The 19,864-nt window shown below is 42.2% G+C and overlaps 1 protein-coding gene and 1 long non-coding RNA gene across 5 annotated transcripts in view; one reads left to right on the top strand and one right to left on the bottom strand.

Moving 5' to 3' along the window:
- PLCL2 (phospholipase C like 2) overlaps window positions 1-19,864 on the bottom strand; it is a 209,494-nt gene that overhangs the window by 116,924 nt on the left and 72,706 nt on the right. The window lies entirely within an intron of this gene.
- Window positions 1,537-4,955, top strand: LOC146397197 (uncharacterized). The gene is made up of 2 exons (XR_014825094.1): window positions 1,537-2,257; window positions 2,920-4,955. It is a non-coding gene; the product is annotated as an uncharacterized LOC146397197 (long non-coding RNA).

The raw sequence follows: 19,864 nt of genomic DNA, 5'->3' as shown, positions 1-19,864 counted from the left end.
CAGAATGTGGATGCACTTTGTCCAATCAGCTGAGGCCTTAAAAGCAAAGACAGATTTCCAGAGAACAAGGAATTCTGCTTCCAGACAGCAGCACAGAAAATCCAACATCAGACTCAAGAGGCAACATCAACGCTCCCCGAATCTCTAGCCTGCTGCAGGTTGGCTCTATGGATTTCAAACACACCAGCCTGACAATCACTCAAGCCAATTCCTTAAAGTCCATCTCTCACTTTGTCTCTCTCTACACACACACACACACACACACACACACACACACACACACACACACACACACACACACAATGGCCCAGATCAATCTGCCCTCTCCTGCCAGCTCTTTGAGGCTCTGCCAGGTACACCTGCTCCAGCCACCTAATTCAGCCCACCAGCAGCTCAGCCACACCAGACTGGCCAAGGAGAGCCACGCCTTCTGAAGGACTGGGAGTGGCCTTCCTGCTGGTGAGTAGGGCTTAGAAGAGGCCACATGCCCTGAGGCCAGAGCATGGCACCCAGAAGAATATGCCCTACCCACCCACTCACAATGCCTTGGTTCCACAGTTTCCTCTTCCCCAGCAGTCACCTCAATGTCTGCCAACCAGTCCCCACCCCTCAGATGAGAGCACAGCACTTGGGAGGAGCAGCCACACACAAGCCTTTGTCTGAGCATCACATGGCCCAGATGCCCACCCAACAACCCCACCTCACCCAGCCTCTCCAACTTTCCCGCCAGTGTGAACAGTCTAGGGAACCACATCCTCTGGGCTCTGTCACTTGGGAGTCTGGCCCTTCACAGGAGTGCAAACTATCATGATGAAAGCTCCTACAAAGCAGCTGTCATGCTCCACACAGAGAATCGCAAAGGGGCCAAACACAGGACCTAAGAAAGCAAGGGGCTAAAATGGGAATGATTCTTCGCTGAGCGATGCCTTGAACAAGTGGGTGAGGAACCGAATCCCAGCCTCAATCTCCCCTCATTACTCAGGGAAGGCCCCAGGACCCCTCCCCAGGGCCCCGCCTCACACAGGCCCTGTGAAAAGTCTGTGTGTTTATCCAGCTCTTCCCCTCCCTCTGCCCCGGTGTAATCTCAGGCTTAGGAGCTGAGCCTGTTTCATTCTTTGGGACCCTCTGGAGGAAGGCGACGCTCTCGGGGCCGGGCTGGGATTCTCCGCGACTCACCGCCTCTCACGACAAGCCAGACCTCCTAAAGCAAGTGCTCTTTTTTCCAAGCAAGCAGACCTCCCCACATCAGAAATCTGTAATCGGCCAAAGGACTAGAACTGGAACTGGACCCTGAGGGAGGCAGGGGCCTCTGAAGCAAAGCCAGGTGCCCTCCTCCAGACTCTGGTCCTTTCCCTCCTTCAAGCACCTAGAGTTTCAAGGCTATTCCATAAGCATCTATTATGCAAAGTGAGACATAACTGCATTTTCAAAGGTTATTAAAACTTAGTGTTACCAGGCAAAGCCTTTCAGACTTCGATTTCACTTAGTGAACAATATAAAGCTCCGAAAGATAACCGTGAGCCCAAAAGGGAAGTCTTTTTTCTTTTTTTCCTTTCATAGTTGAGATTTTAGTGGTTGTTTTGAGGATCAGTACACACACATTTCAATTTGCACACAATTCTTAACATACGTAGCAAAAAAATCTAAAAAATCATATCGTTGTGATGCTCTTCTGAAGTTATTCCAGTGACTTTTACAGCTTAAAATCTGGAGGCAAATTTTCCTCAACAGGATATCAAGTACCAATATCTTCAAATGTTGATATACTGTTATATCATAAGTCCCACTAATTCACAATTTAATATCATGTACACCATATACTCAAATTTTCATTCACAGCGCTTTCACGAAATTACTAAGAAAACTAGACTATCACGACCAAAGATGTTACAGAGTGCACAAAATTCTGACCAGGAGAGCCAAGATCAAGGAGTGTTCTGCTTAAGGAAACAGTTCTACCAAAAGCAACACAGGAAGAGAAGTAATTTTAAAGTGCTCAAAATGTTAAATGCACAACTGACTCCAAATTGCCATTTAGTATGTTTTGTATTATAGGATATAAAAGCTACCTCACCAATGGAATGCTAAGCTGACACCCAAGACAATCAAAGCCTCCTGTATTCAACATCCCACTATTTTCTCGTTGTGCCAAAAAATAAACCAGCAAATGATTTCACCACTTTATTTTTTTATTTTTCTGTCTTTTTTGCCATTTCTTGGGCCACTCCCGCGGCATATGGAGGTTCCCAGGCTAGGGGTTGAATCGGAGCTGTAGCCGCCGGCCTACGCCAGAGCCACAGCCACGCGGGATCCGAGCCGCGTCTGCAACCTACACCACAGCTCACGGCAACACCGGATCGTTAACCCACTGAGCAAGGGCAGGGACCGAACCCGCAACCTCATGGTTCCTAGTCGGATTTGTTAACCACTGCACCACGATGGCAACTCCTGATTTCACCACTTTAAAAAAAGCATTTACAGAGTTTCCATTGTGGTGCAGAGGTAACAAACCCAACTAGTATCCACGAGGATGCAGGTTTGATCCCTGGCTCTGCTCAGTGGGTTAAGGATCTGGCATTGCCATGAACTGTGGTGGAGGCCGGCAGCTGAAGCTCTGATTGGACCCCTAGCCTGGGAACATCCAAATACAGTGGGTATGGCCCTAAAAAGAAGAAAAAAAAAAAAATCCGACTAGGAACCATGAAGTTGTCGGTTCGATCCCTGGCCTCGCTCAGTGGGTTAAGGATCCAGCATTGCCGTGAGCTGTGGTGTGTAGGTCACAGATGCGGCTCAGATCCCACATTGTTGTGGCTGTGGTGTAGGCTGGCAGCTACGGCTCAGATTGGACCCCTAGCCTGGGAACCTCCACCTGCCGTGGGTGTGGCCCCAAAAGACAAACAAAACAAAACGTTTCTAGAGCTACTAAAAAACTTGCATTTACAAAACAGTTAATAAAAATATTTCTCTGGATTGTACAAGAAGGGAGACAGGGACACTGACAGGACTGGGTGTGTGCTGTTAATCAGACTTGGCCTCTTTCTCACCTGCTTCATCAAAGGCTGAGCTCTCCTCACTTGTAGTCTCTAGATCTTAATGGCAGCAGCAAGAGAGTACCAAGGTGTTGTAGGATCTCAAGGTCGGGGGAGGGGGTAAGCACATCCATCTGATGACGATGGCCTGGGGCTCCCGAGAACACCCAACCTGCACATCCAGCGGCTTCCCAGATGTTTCCTCTTGGTGGTCTCAAAGCACCTCAACCCCAGGACGTGGCAAACTGGACGCAGCAAGTCCTCTGGAGATGCTCCCTCTTCAATGAGGATGTCACCTCCATGGCCCAGAAGGCCAGGGGCATCTCTGAACCACCTGTCCTTCCTTCTGTCCTTCCTGTCAAAGTTGTTTCCTAACTCCAGCTCCAACCCATCCTCGTCTGTCCTCTCCGCACCATGATTATGTTTCTGGACATAATGGTCACTCAGTCCTGCTCTCTAACCCACTGTCCGTGCAGTCACAGAATGTGGTCTTGATGCCCACCTGCTAAGAACTCTTTGATGTTTCCCCTCCCTCCCCAGACAGAAAGGCCCTGGGAGTATCCTGTCTCACTCTCCCCACCATCCTCTCTGCTACTCCCCAACTCCCATTATCCGCTGGGCTTTGCCTATGCTGTTCCATTTGCCAAGAATGCTCTTCCCTTCTCCTCCCCGCTTTGCTTAATTTAACTCCTAGCCAGTCTTCGGATTTCAAAACAACTGTCATTTCAGTCCAATTCTCTAACTATATGTTCTCTCAGTCCTACAGACCTCTCTTGTCCAATGCTTGTCATCATCATAATTTTATATTTATTTGTCTCATTACATGATCAATGTCTGTTTCTCCCACTGGACCCTAAGCTCTTTGAGAACAAGATCAGGACTGTTTCTACTCTGCAGTGTCTAGCACAGGGACAGAACCTTTGCAGCCACTAAATAAACATGTATTGAATGATGAGTATCTGAAACTCATTCGGGCACCAGGTCACACAGAACAGTGACAGCAGCAGGAGAAGTAGCTGGGTTGGAACTCTTCTCTAAGCCACGTGCCTCTTCCTGATCACATTGCAGGGCTCTCCCTGTGTGCAGAAACAATACTCTTTAAAACTTATTTTTCCTTTCGCTATCTTAAACATAATTTTAAAATAAAGAAATAGAGATTGCTGGTGATTTATTTTCACTACATTTGGGTAGATTTAAATACTATAACTTTCCTCTTCTTTCTTAGTCTTGCATTGACTAACTACAATATTTGAGCCTGGTGCTAGGTGTGGGGAATGTACAAATGAGTAACAGGTTCTCTCACGAGGGCTTCAGAGCCTCAGCACCCAGGTTCCTTTGAGTACTTTTATCAGTACCTGCTGGAGACAGTTAAATAAGACTGCTCTCTGCTTTCAAAGAATTCACAGTCAAATGGGCAACTGATTGATTGGTTAACAAGTTCAACACAGTCAGATGTGCTATGTTCAGGTGTGTGGAGGCTTCCGGCACAAGCTCTGAACAGGTCATTTCATTATTTTCTTATCTATTCATGAATAATACACAGTTTACCATTCTTTCATAGATAAGCTACTTTTTCATCTTCATTATCAGGACGGCCTGTTCCTTTGTTCATAGTCTGATAAGACACACTGCCTCAAATACTTAAATGCGTATGTACATGTATGTGTAAGTGTGATTAAACACACACATAATCTTTACTATTTACTACCAGATCCAATTATCTTTAGGAATCAAGAAGACGGAGATTTTACTTTACTCTATCTTCTCTTTTTGTCTTTTTAGGGCTGCACCTGCAGCATATGGAGGTTCCCAGGTTATGGGTCTAATTGGAGCTGTAGCCGCCGGCCTATGCCACAGCCACAGCAATGCCAGATCCGAGGCGCATCTGTGACCTACACCACAGCTCACAGCAATGCCGGATCCTTAACCCACTGAGCGAGGCCAGGGATCGAACCTGCTTCCTCATGGATGCTAGTCAGATTCATTAACCACTGAGCCACGATGGGAACTCCCAAAAAGATGGAGATTTTTAATACTCCCAGGCATTGTTTTTCAAATCTTTTATGCCCTAAACTTCTTTGGCTTAGAGAGGCCCCAGTAATTCCTTTTTGTGTCAGTTGTTCCTGGTTTTATTCTTCCACTCAGTTTTCACTGAGTTTGCTCTCTTTACCTTTGCATTTCACTACAAAAATCTTTGCAATGTCCAGGCTGATGAGTAGTGGGCAATGCCACAGTGGTAGGTGAGGATTATGAGAATAGCAGTGAGTGGATCCATTGCTTTAATCCCCTTCACTACTTATGTATAGTTTGGTTATTAAAACCAGTCGACTCTGAATTACTCACACTGAAGAACTATAACAACGTTAAGAGTCAAACATGAAAAGTCCTGGGAGAAGATTCTAGACAGGGCTGCTTCCAATTGTAATGAGAACCCAGAAAACCTAGTTGAGTCCTAGGCCCATGAGCCATGGTTCTGCCCTCGCTCAAGGACGGAGATGTCACACTCTGACCAGACCTCATCGTGAGTACATTTCTGCTGGCCTAGTGATCCACTTCGAGACTAAATCAACTGACCGTAACTGCTCAAAAATAAACCTCTATTCAAATTTTGTTTCTGGCCGCACCCACAGCGTGAGGAAGTTCCTGGGTCAGGGATCGAACATGCGCCACAACAGTGAGAACGCCAGATCCTTAACCCATTAGGCCACCAGGGAACTCCAAAATAATATCTTTTAACATAATCTCTTCTCAAACACCCTTCCCTTCCATTCCTTCAGTCAACTTTTTATTCCTCATACACCAACTGCCACTAAAGGAAAGTGTCTACATAGTTGGTGCCACTCTTGTCCGTCCCCAGCATCCTTGTTCGCTGGGCCCCCCCAGGACCCTCAGACCTCCGGTCATCCCTCTAGGACTGCTGTTCACCCTTCTCCCCATGCCCCCAGGTTCCTCCTGGTAGGAGCAGTCCCTGGGCACCCTATCAACAAACCCCTCATTCACCTAGTTGTGATCCTCTGCCGGCATCCACGAGGGCTGCCTCAGGGCCGGCCCATCACCAGCTCTTCCCTTTTGGGTAATAGGTGATGCTCCCGACAAGCATGAGCAGGGCAGGACTTCAAACCCACAGGAGGATTCATACACTCTCAATTCTCCTCCACCTTCCTCCCTCCTGCACTCTCTCGGCCGATGGCCGTGGCTTCTACTTCACCAGAGAGGACAGGCATCGATGGGCATGTGTCCTCCGCGTCCACTCTCCTCCTCTGATTCCAGTCTGGTTGGAAATGCTACCCGCTCTGCTCCCAGACGAGACCCCCACCTGTGCTCTGGACACCATTCCCTTCACATGCCTTCAAAGGAACATCACCACACAATTACGCTGCAACCAAATCTTCAGACTCTCCCCTGCCATTGGCACTTCCTCTCAGCATTAAACTTCCTCATATCCTTTCTATGCTAAATCAAACAACATAAAACACAAGATGTTTCCTCCACCCCATGCCCCACTGCATTTCCCCTTGACACTGAAGGAACACTAGACTGTGCTCTGTGAGGGCAGGGACTGTGTCTTATTCTTTGTCACATTTCATTGCTTAGCAGGGATGGACACACAGTAGGTGCGAAGGATGTGCTGAATGAATAAAGGAGTGAATGGGATATATGGAAATGTGCAGTGCAAAAGTCTCTGGGTATAAGAACCAGCCTCTAGCCCCAGCCTCAACATTTGATAGCTGTCCCTACATTTCTGTTGGCTTTGATTGTGAAAAGAGAAAGTGCTGCCAAGACTCTCTCTAAAGCTCCCTCTGGCATCAGCCTCCTGTGACTCTAGCATCTTAGAGCATAAGGTGGTTTTAGGTGTTAATGAAAACCAGCTTGAAGAGGCCAGAAGACAGTGAGCATGATGCCTCTTGTTCAGTACGTCCTGTAGTAAAAAGGAGCAAAAGAGATGAGGTGTCAAAAGGTGCATACATCATGATAGAGGCGAGGTATGAGGCAGAATCCAGAGGGATGGAAGGAAGATCCTGGAGAGAGTGGAGATAAACGTAGTGCAAGAGCAGCCAGAGCTGTGAGAGTGATGCCGTCAGGTACGGGTATAGGGTAGTTCTACAGGACTGGGGCAGGGGCAGCCCTTTCTCTGCATGTGGATGGGAAGCTGGGAGGCTATATGTAAAGCCAAAGATGGTGAGGTGCTGATGAGGCTACACACAGAAGTCAGGCTTTGGCAGTAGAAAACAGAATGCAAAGATCCCAATAAAAGGGAAGGTCATGAGGGAAAAGGCAGTTCCAGCATCGTTCCTTGGGGGAGGCTGGCGAAGCGGCTGGTACCAGGGGCCTCACCTGGCAGCTCCAAAACCTCGCCTTCATCACTGCTCCAGGCACAGACATGCATTCTCAACAGTATTAAACAAATACGTACTGAAAACAAGTTACCAGATTAATTAGAGCTTAGAGGTGTGCAAGAGACAGAGTAAGACGAAAAACTAAGGTATGAGTCTAAAAGTGATTGAAAGCAGAAATCTTGCAAAATTACCCAGAGTGACTTTACTTTTCATACAAAAGAATATGACATTATTATTTTAAGCCAGTAACTTTATTTTTTTTCTTCTTTATAATAATCATAGCAATAATTTGACTCAATCATTCAACGGGTCACTTTGCTGTACAGCAGAAATTGACAGAACACTGTAAATCAATCATAATGAAAAAATTTTTAAAGAAAATAATGGCCTAACTTATCAACTAAGTTTCAGGGACTACATTGCAGAGGAAATTAATTTTGCTCCTTTAGCTTGCACTTGTAATTTTCTTTATTACAGTTTTACTTTTAACGTTGGATCCACATTTATTACACACAAAGTACATTTGCAGATACCAAAAATAAAACGTGGAAGCATGCAAACACTGAGAACGTAAGCTGTATTGATGTGACATTTTTACAAACACTCCTTTAAAATCTAGCTTCATAATTACCTACAATTAATGGTTTATCGTGCTTTCTGTTCGAAGCTTAGCTTTTAGTTAAATTTTACGGTGGCTAGGCATTTAAGGAAGGGATAACTAATGGAACTTCTCAAGAAACATAAACGTGGCTGAGTAAAAATTACAGTTTAATACTACATGAATAGGTACTTCAAAGTTCATCAGGTACATTAAATGAAAATGAGAAATCAATTCAAAATTTAAATATTTGCACTGATCTTTTTAACTCTGTATGATACTTGTGACCCATAATAAATAACAAATTCTCCTAAGACTTATTTCTATGTCTACTATGAAAGAATACATGGTGTAGACATCATAAGTTGTATTTTGTTTCATAGGTACTCATAAGGAGTTTTTAAAAGTCTGCACTAATAATAATTTTGTCCATAAAATTCCTTTCTCAGATAAGTTAAATATCCACCTTGGGGTTATCCAACCTGCAGGGGATAAAAATCCATGAAATTAGCACCAGTTCACTAAGTAAAAAATTACTAAATTGTTATATATGCTGGCAAATGTGAACTAGACTTATAGTGATTATTTTGCAATGTATATGAACATGGAATCATTATGCTGTATACCTGAAATGAATACAATGTTATATGCCAATTATACCTCAATTTTTTAAATTAAAAAAAGAAATTACTAAATTGTAATTATTTGACTTCTAGAAAATTAAGTGTCATGTTACTACCTATTAAAAATAATTATATGAATGCTGTATATCTGTGAAAAAGAGAATTTGAGGGCGAGCTCCTCCAGGGCACTTACTCTATTTTACATGCTTATTACACACTCCTAGACATACTATGCCACACACAGAAAGGAAACAGATAAGTAGTATCTGATTAGAGTGATAGCATTTTTTACCTTTTAAAATTTATTTTTGTCATGATTTGTTTAAAGTAATTTGTGTTTTATTGTAAAAATCCACAACTATAGTAATATTGGAAGTGAAGTCACCTAGGTCCTGCCCTTTGCTCACAAGTAGGTGATGTTAACTATTTCATACATATTTCTCCAAAAAAAATTTAATGCATGTACATATGTGTATGTAAATGTGTACAAACACTTACTTTACAAAAATAGGATCATACTATACATAGTATTTTGCGATTTGTTTCATTCAATTTAAAACGCATGTTAGACATTATTCCAGGTCATTATCTAAAACTCCTCTTCTTTTGTTAAGGTCCATATACTATTTCTTGGGTTGGATATAACACAATTTATTTCACCAGTTCCATACTGATGAACATTAGGATTTTTTTCTTCCAATTTTTTCCCCTATTATAAATAGCGCTCAGTGCAATACTTCAGCACTTTTATAAACACTGCTGTAGAATTAATTCATAGCAGGACTTCCTAAGCCAAAGAGTATAAATATTCAAAATGTTAAAATACATTGCTAAATTGCCCACCACAAATTGCCTACCACTGCTACCAACATCCAATAACTATTCCCTCCTCACATTCTCCAACACAAAAAGCATCAGTCTTTTTCCACTGTCCATTTGATACTATTTTAAACTTCATTGAGTACATTTTGCTATAACCATTTAAAGGAATTCTGCCATATATGAAAAGATGCTCAACATCGCTAATTATTAGAGAAATGTAAATCAAAACTAAATGAGGTACCACCTCACACCAGTCAGAATGGCCATTATCAAAAAGTCTATAAATAACAAATGCTGGAGAGAGTGTAGAGAAAAGGGAACCCTTCTACACTGTTGGTGGGAATGCAAATGGGTGCATTTGGAAAACAATATGGAGGTTCCTCAAAAACCTAAAAATAGAATTATCATATGATCCTGCAATCCCACTCCTGGACATATAACTGGACAAAATTATAATTCAAAAAAAATTCAAAACACATGCACCCCTATGTTCATAGTAGCACTATTCACAATAGCCAAGACAAAGAAACAACTTAAATGTCAATCCACAGAGGAATGGACATAGAAAAAGTGGTCTGTATATACAATAGAATACTACTCAGCCATAAAAAGAATAATGTCATTTGCAGCAACAGGGAAGGCCTTAGAGATTATCACACAAAGTGAAGTAAGTCTATGATACCACTTATATGTGGAATTTAAAATATGACACCAACTAACCTATATGAAACAGATACAGACTCACAGACACAGAGAACAGACTTGTGGTTGCCGAGGGGGTGTGGGAGGGATGGAGGGGGAGTCTGGGGTTAGTAGATATAAACTATTATATATAGGTAGATTAACAACAAGGTCCTACTATATAGCAGAGGGAACTATGTCCAATATCCTGTGATAAACCATAACAGAAAAGAATATAAAAAAGAATGTATATATATGTATAATGGAATCACTCTGCTGTATAGCAGAAACTAACACAACATTGTACATCAATCATACTTCAGTAAAAAACTAAAAAAAAAATAAAGTAATTCTACCTTTATAATTAGATAATTTAATACTAAATTTTAGCACTCACCTGATTTGGGGTTACACACATTCTCAACCAAAGAAATACGCAATGAAAGATACTTCCAAAGACATATATTTCATTATTAAGTAAGTCAACATTATAAAAATTTTGAAAACATGGTCAAATATAAAGAACAAAATGAAATTATATCATCATACTGTTTTTTATTCTACACATATTTAACTCACATAAACTGTTTTGCTTAAAATGTAATTACAATCTGTCTTATATGCTGATTTATTAAAGAAAAGGCATAAATCACCCCATACTCCTAAGTAGTCTTTCAAGAATATGATTTTTAAAGCTCACATAATGTCTTCATTTATTTAACTGTTCCTGTTGGACATTTACTTTGGACTTTTCATTATTATAAGTTATGTAGAAAATGTTATTTGACTATACCTCTGAGTATTCTGTGAGGTTAGAGATTCCTAAGAGTGGTTAGAACAAGTTCTTTGTTTTAAAATGATGAACAATATCTTTGCAATATCAAGCCCTTAGGTAGCTCTCGTCTGTTAGATATAGCCTTATTTATTTATGTAGGTTACTCCACTTCCTTAGAATAAGACAGGCACAGTGGCTGAACTGATTTTTATATTTATAAATGTGTCCTTTCTTATTTTTTACAAAATTGTTCATGACTTTGAATACCAGCATATTTGATTAAAAAGCAAGTAATCATGGAAAGATATTTACCATACTTTTCTCAGCAATCATCACGTCAAGGACAGAAAACTGGGGATGAGGGCATCTCAATAAACATTTACAAGCATTTGTCTTTATTATATTCACAGAAGTGATCTTGTATTATTAGGCCGTGAAAGAGCACTCAAAAACATTTCAACACATAAAGCATACAGGCCAAGTAATATGATGGATTTGCATAACCAAAAGAATCTTATACATGTATAAATTCTAAATATGCTTCCCAAACCTTTTAGGTTAGAGAAAAAAATCAAAATGGAAATCATCAGCTGTTTAAAAATGGACCACAAGAATACTATACACTAAAAACCTCTGTGATCCTGGGAAAGTAGCACCTAGGAAAATTTTAGTCTCAACTGACTGTTTAGAAAATAAAAACAATAAAAAATGGCCTATGGAGTTCCCATGGTGGGCTCAGTGGGTTATGAACCCTACTAGTATCCACGAGGATGCAGGTTCGATCCCTGGCCTCGCTCAGTGGGTTAAGGATCCAGCATTGCTGTGAGCTGTGGCATAGGCCAGCAGCTGCAGCTCTGATTCAACCCTTAGCCTGGGAATTTCCAAATGCCACAAGTATGGCCCTAAAAAGCAAAAAAAAAAAAAAAAAAAAAAAGCATAAATTTTCAATGTGGGAGGGAGGGATCTAGAAAAAGGGAAACAAAATAAACATAAAGAAAAGAACAGTTAATAAAGATATAAGAAGAGATAGATGAATGAGAAAACTATTACTTTGTAAATTCAGATAATATATAATCAATTTAATATGAAAAAATTAGAAATAAACAAAACAGCCAATTTTCCAGGAAAATGTAAGTATTAATATTAGCTGAAGAAGAAAGTTATGGAGATTCGTATCCTAGAAAAAAACTGAAAAAATAGTCAAAGATCTAGCCTTTTAGAAAGTACCAGCCTCAGGTTATTTTAGGTAAATTAACCAAACTTTCAAAGAATAAGTAAATGTTATATAAACTATTCAGGAACTTAGGGAAAAAATAGAAAGCCACTCAGCTTATTTCATGAGTCTAGCACAAGCTTTCTCAAATTCAGGACAGAATCATTAATTGGGGGAATGGAGGGGCTGTACTATGTACATACGGGTTAGCATGAGCTCATACTCAAGGCAGACAATAATTAATAAAAGTAGAAAAACACAGATCATTCACACTTATGAACAAAGGTTCAAAAAGTCTAAATAAAATACTAGCCAATCAATTTATCAAAAACAGGTAGAATTTATTCCAGAAACACAATGGTGGTCTTATAAAATTCCATGAAGATAATTACCATATTAACAAAATAAAAGAGAAAGATCATATGATTGTATTAATTATTGCAGAGAAAAGATCTGATAAAATGCAAAACATATTCATGGTAAGACTCTTAATAAATCAGAAATAGAGGAAATTTTCCTTAATCTGAAAAAAGGAATCTATGAAAAACCAATGGTAAATTTCTCATTTAACAATGAAATGCTGGGAGAGTTCCCATCATGGTCCAGTAGAAACAAATGTGACTAGTATCCATAACCCCACTCATGGGTTTAAGGATCCAGCGTTACTGTGAGCTGAGGTGTAGGTCGCAGACTTGGCTCAGATCTGGCATTGCTGTGGCTGTGGCAAAGGCCGGCGGCTACAGCTCTGATTCGACCCCTAGCCTGGGAACCTCCATGTGCCTCAGGTGCAGCCCTAAAAAAACAAACACACACACACACACACACACACAAGAACAAAGGTCTTGACCTACAAGGTATCAAAAAAACATTGTGAATAGACAGTATTTGGATCAGCATGATACTGGTGCAGAAACAGATGAGCAGATATACAGAACAGAGTACAGATTCCAGAGACAATGCAATGAACACAAGGGATTTCAAAATATAATGTGTCATTCCAAATCACAGAAAGAGAATTAACTACTCAACAAGCAGTATGTATTAACTGGTTGTCCATTTGCAAAAAGCACGAAATAAAAAATAATAAAGTCTCTTTTTCACACAAGTCATACAAGTCACACACACACATACACAGACACAAATTCCAGAGTAATTAAAGACCTAAACCTAAAATAACATCTATCTAGGGCTAAATACATAATTTAGGGTCCCAGTACAAAATGAAAATGCAAGGCTTTCAAGAGGACAAGAGCTAACAATTAAAGTGATTTGAGATTTGCCTGTTGGATATTTCATATAACTGGAATCACATGTAGCCTTTCATGACCGGCTCCTTTCACATAACATATAATGTTTTCAAGGGACATCCATGTGTGGCATGTATCGGTACTTCATTTTTTCTTCTTGTCAAACAATGTTCCATGGTGTAGATGCACCACATTTACCCATTCATCAATTAATGGATATTTGGGTTTCTTCCACGTTTTGAGTATTATGAATACTGCTGCTATGAACATTCGTTGTCTAAGTCAAAATGCTTTTTTTAGAAAGCTGAACAATTCTATGTAAATAGGTGCTGGATGATTTAGAAGGTAAGACAATTAAAATACATGCTTTTCTTTATTCATCCAAACAAGTAAACCTTAATGAATCAAATGAGCCATTTTATAAAAATAATGAACAGGAAACAATTATTGGTATCATACTAACCATAACTAACTTCCAAATTAACCTTCTCTTAAATGCTAAATTTTAGGAAATAAGTTTTTACAGCTGGAGAAATTCTCTGGATGAGCAATTGATGTACTGATTAGAATTTTCTGAAGAAAAGGAATGAAAGGGCTCTCTGTACATTGGTGGGTGCAGGAGTGAAGGGTATTTAAATCTTTTCAGTTACTGGAGTAACTGAACATTTTGGTGGCAAAGATATTTTGGACTCTGACTTGGAGTGAATTTTTATAATTATTTGGAATAAGGAGTTCCCATCATGGTTCAGTGGAAATGAATTTGACTAGTATCCATGAGGATGCAGGTTCAATCCCTGGCCTCACTCAGTGGGTTAAGGATCCGGCAGTTGCTGTAAGCTGTAGTGTAGGTCGCAGACGTGGCTTGGATCTGGCGTTGCTGTGGTACAGGCCACCAACTACAGCTCCGACTGGACCCCTAGCCTGGAAACCTCCACGTGCCATGGGTGCAGCCCTAAAAAGACACACACACACACACACACACACACACACAAAAAAAAAAAAAAATTATTATTATTCGGAATAATAAAATAACTGGAGATGAAATGATTAAAAAGCAGAGGATATTCTGTTTTTAAAGCATTTCTTCCCCATGCATGTAATAAACTGCCCTTCAAAAGTATAAAGGTACAGACAGGTGAGATGGAGCCAACTAAAGGCTTTGCAGATGGCCCTTGCACTTCCGACTATCTCAGCAGGTACACAGCCACGAGTCAGGAAGATCCTACTCCACTATGAGGTGGGATCATGAGCTCAGGGTCTCCCAACCTGCTTTGGATAGGAAAGAGAGGGGAGTGGGGCTGTATGAATGCTCTGGTGTTAGTCTATTCATCAACTGTTTTTTTTGTGGGTTTTGGTGTTTTTTTTTTATTTTTGTCTTTTGCAGGGCCACACCCTCGGCACATGGAGGTTCCCAGGTTAGGGGTCGAATTGGAGCGGTAGCCACTGGCCTACGCCACAGCCACAGCCATGTGGGATCCGAGCCATGTCTGTGACTTATACCACAGCTTCCAGCAACACTAGATCCTTAACCCACTGAGCAAGGCCAGGGATCGAACCCACATCCTCATGGATGCTACTCTGGTTCGTTAACCACTGAGCCACAAGGGAACTCCCCATTAACTGTTTATTAAGCACGTGGTATACAGAGGTACCATTGGATACTCTAATCCAAAACTGAGGAATTTTTTTCTGCTCAAGGAGTTACAGCCTAATGGGGGAGAGACAGCACATAACCTGTCAGATTACATTAAGAACCACCAGGAACATGGTGCTGCAGGGGCACCAAGGAAGAGGGGGACTGAAAGAGAGTCAAAAAGAACATCCATCCATTAAAAAAAAAAAAAAAAAAAAAAAAACGCTTATGGAGTGTCTAACATGAGCCAGGCAATGTGCTATGTGTTGTGGATACACCGTGAAAAAAATGGACAAAAACTTCAGCCCTTCTGGTGCTTACAGTAAATACAATACTTAAAAATACAAGTACAGGGCACAACCGCTAAGGAGAAAAACGAACACACAAGAAAGGGGCATATAAGGGCCGTTGGGGGTGGGGGTGGGGAACAGACAGATGTTGATGGAAGAGCCTCACCGAGAGGATAGAATCTGAGTAAAGACCTGACGGAGGTGAGACTTGGTATCTGTCAGCAAAGCCCTGGGCCTGTGCAGGACCAGGAAGGAGACAGGGATGCTGAGCAGATGGAGACAGAATCCTTGGATAAAAGGCTGGAATAACGAGTGGCCAGATCATTAACAGCTCGTGGACCACAGGATGGATGTAAGCTTTGATTCTACATGAGCTGAATGATGTGATGTGGCTTGTACCACATCCTCTGGCTGCTGGAACAATCCAGGCTAGAGCTGACACATGCTCGGACCAAGGTGAAAGTGTGGAAAGTGGTAAGAAGTAGACACATGCAGGACATACTTTGAAGGGAGAGCCGATGGGATGTTCTAGTGGACTAAGAAGAACTTAAACAGCAGAAATTCCTTTTCTCACAGTTTCCGTGGGGGGAAGACTGCTAACAGAGGGCTTCTTCTTTCTCAGGCTTCTCCCCTGGTCTTGCACACACCATCTTCTCCCTGTCTTCACGTGGTCTTTTTCTGTGTGTGTGTCTGAGCCCTTACCTCCTGTTCTTATAAGAATACCAGTCCTACCAGACTAGAGTCCACTCCAGTGACCTCATTTCACCTTAATTCGCTCTTTAAAGACCCTATCTCCAAATACAGTCCCATGCTCGGGCACTGGGGGGCAGGGGGTGGGGGGTTAAGACTTCAACTTATTAACTTTGGGTAGACACAACAGGTATCAAGGATAACTCCAAGGTTTCCGGTCTGACCAGGTGGTGAGTCCACTACTGAACCATGAGGTAAGCTCCTGATGCATGCAGCGCTGGGCGTTCCAAGTAAAAATCACTATGTAAAAAGATCACATGTTGGGTGATTACTGCATGTAAGAAATCACACTAGGTGTCCACTTCAGCCTTACAACAGCACTACAGTGTCAGGATCATCATCTCCATTTACAAATCGGGAAGCCAGGCTTAGCAAGGTTACACAACACACCCAAAGTCACACAGCTAGTAAGCGGAATAAAAGAGATTTGAAGCCCAGCACTCTGACTGCAGCAGGCATGCCCTTAACCACTGTCTACACATCCTGTGCCACAGAAAGCCACAAGGGAAGGCACAAAACCATAAATGTGATCCAGACTAACCTTCAGTACGACAACCAAGAGCGCATCAAGTTCAACTCTATGCTCTAGAAGTAAGCATAGATTCACAGGTGATTAAATCATTCATCCAATTCAAGCTACCTACAAGAGGCTTTCTTTAGGATATTCTTTATTTTATAATATTAAAAAAATAGAAACAATCCTAATGTAATTAGTTAGAAAATTCTGGAATAATCTGACAATAAAGCATGATGTAGAGCTACAATGATTGCACAGATAGATATCTGTGCTACACTAAGCTTTTTAAAAGGAATTAAAGGAATAAAATTACATTTTAGAATAATCTTTTAAAGTATATATATATATATATATGCAAAAATCTAGATGAACATACACTGAAAAGGAGAGATACTAAGAAAGGTGATAATTTTCACTTTCTTTTTTAAACTTTTATACTACATCTGATTTTATCTATAGTAAATATGCACTGTTTGTAAAAATCAGAAAAATGATAACACCATTGCCAGTCTAGAAGGATTGTTTTTGAAGCTATTTCCTTTATTCTCTGCGGCTCAAACTCCTTCCCAGTTTGGGGGCTCTGAGGACAGACAAGCTGGCACGTGAGCCTCCTGGGGGTCACGGCTCACCGGTGGCTCTGACTGTACCCAAAGCAACTCTCAGAGGCAATCTGTCAATGGAAGGGTTTTAGAGCTGTTACAGAGGATAACTGTGCTCACAGTTTAAACTCATTTAGACTCAGAAAATCAACTTTTCCTGGACCTCAACAAATGCAAGCATATCACTCAGTTGGTATTTCCTTAGTAATATCAAATTTGTCATTTATGTCAAAGTCATTTATGTGTGGATTATAAAATAAAGCACCAATAATAATGTTTAAAAGAAGGGGGCAGAAAAGGACATGAAACAGAAGCAAGGGAAACACTTAAGGACAAGGCAATCAAAGAGTGGCCATAGCATCATGCTTAACACTTATTAATTCAGTCTAGCTGGACAGAGTGTTATTACTCAGCTCATCATTCCCTGCATGTACCAGGCTATGCACTATGAAGGTAGACGTAAGGAAGGCATTGCCCTTGAAGGACCACTGTCATTTTTAATACATGGGCTATGACACTATCACAAACATTTTCCCTTTATTAAGTGGAGGCGCCCTAGTGACCTGGACCTCATCTGACAACACCGCTCTTTTACAAGTTTTGTTCATTGCTGTTTCTTTTATTCTTTGCTTCTGAGGAAGTAGAGGGGAGGAAGAGGATAAAATGAGGGAGAAAAAGGCATAGGAAGAAGACAGGTGGTGAAAATGAGAGGAAGCAATAAAAACACTGAAAATGAACACTGAGTTTGGATGGAAAAGGTGCCTGAAAAAGAACAACTCGGAAGAATGGAAAGGCAGCGTGTGTGGTGTGTGGCAGAGCCACGTCTGGCCCTGGCGAGATGAAGAAGGCAATCAGAGAAGGTGGAGGGGGGACACCTCCACAGGCACAGGGAGCCCCAGGAGGGAAGGACGCAGCCCTCCTCCCCAGGGTGGGCTTCAGCAAAGGCTACGGGACCTTCCACCTGGCCACCCTTCCCTCCTCTGCCACCCCGGCTGCAGGGAAGCGCTTCCACAGTCTGATGCAGTACAGCCCCACTTCTCTAAAAAAGCAGCTCTCCCCCTGAATCATCAGAGCACCTGCGCTCTCCCACACGTGGACAGGAGGATCGGGCATCTCCCGGCAGATGCTCATGTGGGATTCCTACACGGGACTCTACTGGTCCACTGGACCAGGAGGCTTCAGTCTGGGGGCCTAGAGTTAGTCACTCATTTAGACTCAGAAAAGCAGCTTTTCACACACCCATTTCTTTCATCCTGGGAATCCATGTGCTCCACTCTTTCCCCTCACCTTTGCTTCTTTGAGAATCAGCAGATTCCATTAACAAGCTCTTTATCTGACGGCATACTTCACTTAACATCAGGGCTAAGAAGATAAGAACAGGTCTTGCTTTTAAGGGATTTACGATCCCTGGGGAAACACAAACATAATCTCAGTAGCCCAGGGCAAATCTGTTTTTCAAACTTCTCGGCTGTGATCCTGAAGAAAACCTACAGTTTTTACAGCAACCCTAGTAGTACACATAAATACAAATATGAAATAGCATTTTTCTCTTCTAGTCCATTCTGCCCTGTTTGATCAAATTTTTTAAATGGAGTCACAAGTAGAGCCTAAGAAACAGATGGGATGCTGTGGGAGGACAGGGGAGGGGCCCTCAGCCCAGCCAGGATTCAGAGAGGAAGTCTGGGCTGGGGATGGTCAGAGTGAGCCAAGCCGAGAAAGGAGGACGGCCGTCCAGGAGGAGCAGACATTGTGAGCCAGGGAGGTGAAGAAAGTGGACCTCTGGCCCCGGATAGCACCCACTGTGACTTGGGGAGAAGGGAGAGCAGGGTGCTGAGAGGACAGTGGCCAGGCGACAGGAGTCTTGAGTGTCACGGTGGGGGCTGTAGCTTGTACCATGGGGCCAGGATTTGGCTGAAGGTTGTTTTTTACAGGGAATGATCTGATTTGCCTTTTCCAGAAATCACTCTGCCTCCATGACAAATTTAAGCAAGGCAAAAATGGAAGATAAAAGAAGCGTCAAGAAGCTACTTAAACAGTGAGATTGAGAAGTGATGGGGTTTTTCACATGCCCTGAGTGTAGGGCATCCCAGTGATAATGTCAATAGGCGACAGAGACAAATGTGAGAGCCAGGAGCGCGTGGGGACAGTGACAACCATGAGCACGGACAGCGAAGTGGTGGGAACAGCAGGCCAGGGACTGAGCCCTGGGCAGCTCTCCTCTCAGCAGTGGGGAAAGGACAAGGAGACCACAAAGGAGGTGACAAGCTACAGCAAATCAGAAGTAAACCGACAAGACAAAGGACAAGCGTGGAGCCAAGGGCCTGCAGCATGGAAACAGCAGCGGGGCTTGAAGCAGCAGCCGCACCCACAGCCACCCCTCCCCAAGCACTTCCTGTGGGTGGTACCAGGCCTGCAGGCTTTATCACCTCCATTGTACACTTTATCAAATTGATCTTTCTAATAAAAGAAGGCATAACTATCCCATTTCATAACCAGCAAGGCTCAGAGAGGTTAAGTAACTTGTCTGATGTCACTGGACTTATTTGCAGCAGAGCTGAGATTCAAACCCCCCACTGGCCTCACCACGAGGCCTCATTTAAAAGGACTGAATTTTACAGCAAGGAACTCAGTCGAGGTCTTTGCAAGAACAAACAGGAGATCACACAGTTGTGGGGGACACAGGAAGAGAGTCTGTGAAAAGAGAGAGTGTACTTCTCTTGCAATAAAACAGACAAGGGGGGAAACTAAGC

Source organism: Sus scrofa, chromosome 13 (assembly GCF_054392235.1).
Source record: "Sus scrofa isolate SSC_HxYL_T2T_F1_AM1 chromosome 13, Sscrofa_HxYL_maternal_Yorkshire_Landrace_v2.0, whole genome shotgun sequence".
Taxonomy (NCBI): Eukaryota; Metazoa; Chordata; class Mammalia; order Artiodactyla; family Suidae; genus Sus; species Sus scrofa.
This window is presented reverse-complemented; position numbering and strand designations above follow the sequence as displayed.